Source organism: Schistocerca piceifrons, chromosome 6, assembly GCF_021461385.2.
Source record: "Schistocerca piceifrons isolate TAMUIC-IGC-003096 chromosome 6, iqSchPice1.1, whole genome shotgun sequence".
Lineage (NCBI taxonomy): Eukaryota > Metazoa > Arthropoda > Insecta > Orthoptera > Acrididae > Schistocerca > Schistocerca piceifrons.
Window position 1 is genome coordinate 294,413,550 of NC_060143.1, and position 6,717 is coordinate 294,420,266.

A 6,717-nucleotide genomic window follows, 5' to 3' on the forward strand; every position below is an offset into this window, starting at 1 on the left:
TATTCGTATATTGTACATAAAAGCTGAATAGCCGATCCGTCTAGAATCTCAGAAACACATATTGCAGTTCCAGTGCAGAGTTTTTGATGTTACGAGAAGCGGCGACTGCAACAGAAAGTGTGTTCGTGCATTTGCTTATTGCCGTATGAAAATGTCATCTTACATAACCGAGGGAATATAAGGATAACTTTGCTGAAGAGCGACCATGACGTAGTAACTTCAGGATAAAAGATGGTTTTGTTTAGAGTCGGGGGAATGGTGACGGTTGGGGGAGAGTGGACAGAAAAAAGTGATAGCATTAGCAAATAGTTAGAGGAAAGCTAGATAATGTCTATATTGATGCTATAGACCCGGTATTCACCTTGAGTGCTCTAGGCTCGGAAGTCTGGCATGTGATTGTCGAACAAGGACTGACTTCCTCTCGTTACCGTAAGAAAGACGCCTCTTCACTCGGTACACATTAAGGTATCGAAGCTGTCTGTGTAGTAAAGGTTAGAAAGGGGTTAGAACGAACGACCATGGAGTAGTTGTGGGAACACAGTTTGTCACTTTTGATAAGAAACCACTTAGGAGATTGCGTTAATCTTAAGCACTCAATGGAAATATACTGATCATGGTCACCAATACAGTTTTTATTAACATCTCATCACTACGCGTTTCAGGATACCCCACCATCAGGTTTGTGGTATTAACATACAAAATAAGACTAGAAGTGAAATTTAAAGATACGTATTTCAGTGCAGTAAATCAAAAACTGCACCGGACAGAAGCCATATACAGTCCTATGTTGCCTCCTGCTATATTTCGGCAGATCGTCAGTGCCCAAGCTGACATAAGCAGCACAACGTGGCAAAAAAAGCCTGTAGGTGTCATTTGTTACAGTATGATTATAGCGACGGAGTATGTTCTTGTATGACAAGGCTTATTGAAACTTGAATTATTGAATCGACACACTCGCATATTTTGTTAATACAATTTTATTAAAACTTTCTTATCATGAAAGAAGCATATTGTAATAAAACCGCAGCTGTTACATTCCAAGCTACTGGACTTTAAATGTAGGAAGCCACACAACAGAATTACTAATAGTTCCACATACAAGACTGTATAAAGACTTGACGGATCAGTGTAAACTGTCATCCGTCTCCCCTTACATGAAAAACTGTGGGGCTCAATTTTCTTTCCTGTTTCAAGGATTTGAAGACGAATGGCAGTGAGTGAGTGAGTTTATGCCACCTTGCTGATACTGCAACAACATTTACCGTAACATAAACAAAACCTTTCCAATGATATAAAAGTGGTCATCTTCCATTTCGGCTATGCACAAATAAACATGAAATATATATTTTCAATAATTACACTACCTGACAAAGTGAAACCTGCAGGAGGGGAAGCGGAAAGGAAATGGAACTTCACGGGTTGAGAGGGCATGTGATTTTATAGCACTGATTTCAATATCGACTCAAATGTAAAAGAACTTGGCAGTACGAGCCCACTTATCAGTATAAAGTTGCATCCCCTTTTGTGCCGGATGTGTGCGCTGATACGGTTGGGAAAGGTGTCGCAGAGTCGTTGTACCCTCTTCTAATGCAAGCTGACCCACAACTGTTGTAGGTGATTCTCGATATCCTGGATACTGGCCCTGGTGGTCCCATTTGGTACCACAGATGTTCTGCTGGGGACAGGTCAAGGAATCCTGCTGGGCACGGGAGCACGCAGAGGGCTCATTTGTACGATGCCGCGCGACAGGAGTTCCCTTAATCACTACCAACCGAGACATGAGGGCACACCCGATGGCTCCCCACACCACTGTGCCTTTCCGAAACATTTGAAGAACAGTAGCTTTCCCAGTGCCGCCGCCGCTGTTGCCGGCGATGGTCATCTGAATAGGGATACTTCAGAATCAAGATTAATTTCTGAACACAGAATGAGACCATTCATCAGTAGTACGTGCCACCCGGTCTCTGCGCTACTCCAAGTGCAACCGTTTGTGCGGTGGAGTTGGTGGCAGCCTGTTCACTGGACAGTAATTCCTCAGACCGAATACTGGTGGTCTGCGAACAATGATACGAACTTTCTCATAGAGTCCCTTACTCGGTCTCGGATCGCAGGAACATCTGTGAACGGGTTACGACGTGCTTGTTGCACACTACGGCAAATCTTCCATGTCGTGCAGAGACGTGGCCGACTGGAACCTTGAAGACGACCGTGCCTACCCTCACGTTCTCGTGCACTCCAGCGTCGGACCACTGCCGCATCCGAATACCCCACAAATCTGGATATTGCACGACTCACCCAGCCAGCCAAATGGGTACACACAATTAGGCTCCTTTCAAACCCTGTTACGTGCTGATAATGCTGTCTCACACGAGTGCACGGAATCTCCGTGTCCCTCACAGTGACCACTAAACATCTGACGCTGTTCACGCCACTTATTTAGCGTATGAGGCCTAGTAACAACACTAATGCACTCTTGGGGTGTTCTATCTGTCACAGAGAATTACAGCTCTAACCATTTACATACCCATCGACTGTGTGTAAGCGTGCAAAGTTACACCGACATCCGTGAATGTTTTCTGAATGCTAGACTTTTTTGTCAGAGAGTGTATGTCTCTTCCTTCAAGACGGAAGTCACAGGTTTGCTTCATTAATAGGATTCATAAAACCACCAACGACCCCCTTCCACAAAAAATGTTTTAATTTTAACAGTTTCATAAAATAATACCTTCATTATTCAGTCCATTCAAAGGGTTGTTTCATCAGGATGTGAGTAATCAAGTCTTTCAAAGTGAAGTGGGATAATGGAAACACTTTCGAAAATGAATTCATAATCGAAAATGAGGAAAATGCATCTGAAATGTTGTATCTTGCGTCCTTTCTTGTTTGTATCATGATTCTCGCTTCACGAATTCTGTATGCTAACTAAAAACTAAGAGCACTCTTTTAATCATTGGAAATAAAACAAATGCTCAGAGTATCGACTGAAGCATTCCCGATATGATGACCTCCCCTCTTATTAAGTCGAAGACCACACACAAATTCCCATTTTTGTTAACGTTTTTCTGAAAACAATGGCCTTCACGTCCTCCCGTAGGAATAAGATTCTAAGTCTCAAATGGGGCCAAAGCTAATGGTAAGAATAAAGATTTCTGATCTCCGCAACTCTCTCTCTTTGACTCTCTCTGAAGAATTTATTCCAATTCTGCGAATAACATAGCAGAATCCTGCTGCAGATATAATCCTCCAGATCAGAGAATCCACGGCCTCAATCTGACTTCCGATTAACAATTATGCAGTTGTGAAAAAAAGAAAGCATTAATCGTAATACCTTTTATAATCGCTTGAATTTTTGAACCTTCTTTCATCTGCGTTCTTCCCAAGAAGGTAATCAGTATTACATACATGTTTGCTGGAACCACTGTTTTAAAACTTTCAGAAATGAAGTTAAGTGAAACTGCTGTATACTGGATCTAGCTAAATATTAGAATTTCCTGACAAACACAAACACACACACACACACACACACACACACACACACACACACACACACACACACACACAAAAGCGCACGCGCAAAATACAGAAGTTTAAACAATGTTACCAAACTTCATGAAGCTATTCAACGTCCACGCTCACATAACAAAAACATGTGTTTTTGGGCTGCACAAAATTCCACTGTCCGAAATTTTAATAAAGATTTAAATATGGCTGCGTTGTCAGCGACCGTTACAAAGTAAAATTAAAACAATTACAGCCCTCGGTCGCGAAAAAGAAGTCCTTTTGACCTAGGTTTCGGCCACTTCTTAGAGTGCCTTTTTCAGAAATAAAACAAAATGGCATGTCACGTATAAAATAACTATGAAGCAATAACGCCTTACTCACAAAATATTAAAATAGAAAACACAGAGGCAGACCACTAAGGGCTGCACCACATGTCGAGCTTACGCAATATACCTTGTTTACACATTTCTAAATGTTCGTTAATCTGTATCCAGAAATCGTCAACATCAAAATTATAATTAATGCGGAACATAACTGTGAGCTCTAAATACAAATAATATGCCTTTTTATGGAAAATATCATTTTTAGCGTATAACTTTTTAACATGACCAGAAATGAGATTTTTAACTATATGTCTAACAAACTTGCGACCTTTTTTACAATTTGCGAAATTAATACAGGCTTTTACATAATTAGGGACCAGCCGCATTTTATCACGTTGCTTATTAAACTGAATGGCCATACCCGTACTTCTTTAGATCTTCATATTTAGAGGCAGCCTGTGACGCTTGGGCAGGCAGAAACTTTAAAGCTTTAAAATCTTTTAATCTTTGTCAGCAAACTGTACAGAACTATTTAATATAGAGGCGTAACACACAGCGTAGATCATATTTGATCTCCCTCTTTTCTACCATCCTTTAGCAGCAACTGAATGTCTACAGGCTACGCAAGAGATATGAGCGCTTTCAGTAAGTACACATCCAAGAATAGCTGCAACAGAGTAAAAAAAAGTTTGTTGAATTGAATATATTCGAGACTTTTACTACTTTGATTTCATTGTACGTATTAGTGCAACGTATTCCTATTTTCGAGTTTTTGTTGCTAGTTTCCGTCTGAAGGACATGTAGCTGAGAAACAACTATTTATATCACTCCTTAGTGCTTCTTAGGATGACATTTCTATTTAGAAGAAATACTCCGCAGTTTTGTTATTTACATTGTCTTCTTATTAGCACATTACCACAGTAATTACTTTGAAATATTTGTTACACTGTATTTTAAAAGCATGTTAATGAAGATTAAAAACTGAAATAGCCAGTATTAACGTGTACCAAGTATTGACGGAATATTCCATACATGTTATGTAAGATTATTTGCTACTGGTAAGATGTATACAGTAATGCCTATAAGAAGCGTCAACATGAAGGACAGATTGTGAAACGAATAAAAATTATCCATAGGTGACCAGCATTGAAACAGAAGATTATTATCTGAACAGACGAACGAGGCAACATCACGCGATATCATTTACTATGATTCAAACCATCACGTGATACAACAAAACACACTGTGAAATTAGGGTAACATATTTTATATTACTCGCCTGCAGAACAGTACACACTTGTACAATATGCTATCGGACGCCGATCAATGCTAGGGACCAATTAACAGAAAGTGAATTGTACCAAAACTAGTTTTCTCTGTTCGCATTTAGACTGGAGATGGTATTGATGCCATGTTTTTTGTCTTCCAGAAAGCTTTCTTTAAAATCCTGTGACGTCGCCAACTAAACAAAATATTGTATATTCGGATAATCCGTTAGCAATACGATTTAAGAGTAGAACTCCAAGCAAACAAAATTGTGAACGTCGTTATTAATGGACAGACGACCTAAGCCCTCGTTTACGCCGGAGCGAATAGAAGTGAACGAGTATCAACGAACGAGAACTCTCTCCGGCGTAAACGGTAGGCGACCGCGAGCGGTCGTGTTTGGTTCGCATTCGGTAGTGTTCGCTCATGTTCTGCTGGCTACTGGTCTTTTAGCGAACCGTCAAAGAATGTTCGCGTCGTCTGCGCTTCGACGGTAGCAGCATAGGAAACTGTCGTCTGCCGTCTAGTCCGCAGAGTGCTTTGATGCCTGCATCAGGCGGGAACCGAGAGAATAGCGGCCAGCTTTGTATTTCTTTTTATTGGCAAGGAATCCACAATAATTTCCTTTCAAAGTAAACAAGTACGAATGTGTGCTTTTAAGCTGATTAAAATTAAAAATACACTAAAGCAACGATCTTCCTCGTTGCTTATTCCAACGGAAACTGTAAACACATGGTGTAATGGTAGCTCAGTTTCGGCAGGCTTGGGCCTTTCTTTGTATTTCAGAATCAGATGTTAAATATTCACGAAATAATGATTCAATTGGCCGTGAGCACTATGGGACTTAACATCTGAGGTCGTCAGTCCCCGAGACCTAAAACTACTTATACCTAACTAACGTAAGGACATCACACACATCCATGCCCGAGGCAGGATTAAAACCCGCGACCGCAGCAGCCGCATGGTTCCGGACTGAAGCGCCTATAACCGCTCGGGGACAACGGCCGGCCACGAAGTAATGCCTCATCACACGGACGACAGCAAGAGAACACCAAAGCGATGAAGAAATAGGCTCTAAAATGACTGAAGTTAAGTGAAGATTCCCCTACTGCATCGATTATTCAGAGGGTTAACTAAATACCTGATACCTGCATAATTCTATACCAAAAGGTACAGAAGTCGTCGGTGGAGAGTTAAAAAATCTTGGTGACACAAGACCGTATCAATATAGGGTAGCTTCAGTGCAACGACATGATTTGCATGACAACACCAGCCATACCTGGACTTCGTAAAGAACATTAGATTGGATATTCGACAAGTAAAAGTGAAAATGTGTGAAAGATGACGCGCTGATGGCGCGCAATATTTGCGTCACCGAACCAGTCACTTGCAGCATATTTAACAAACTGAAACACAAATTCAAACTTTAGAAATTGTTAGTAGAAAAGAGTTTCACAAAACTAATAAATAAGAACATACTTAAGCTCAAACAGGTTACTATTTCGTGTGAAATTACAAAACGCATTACATATATGACCTAATAGCATGGCGTTCGGAGAAAGAACTGTAACAAGAAGAAGACATATCGTTTTTTGTTTTTTACAAAAAACATAATACTGTAGAGAAT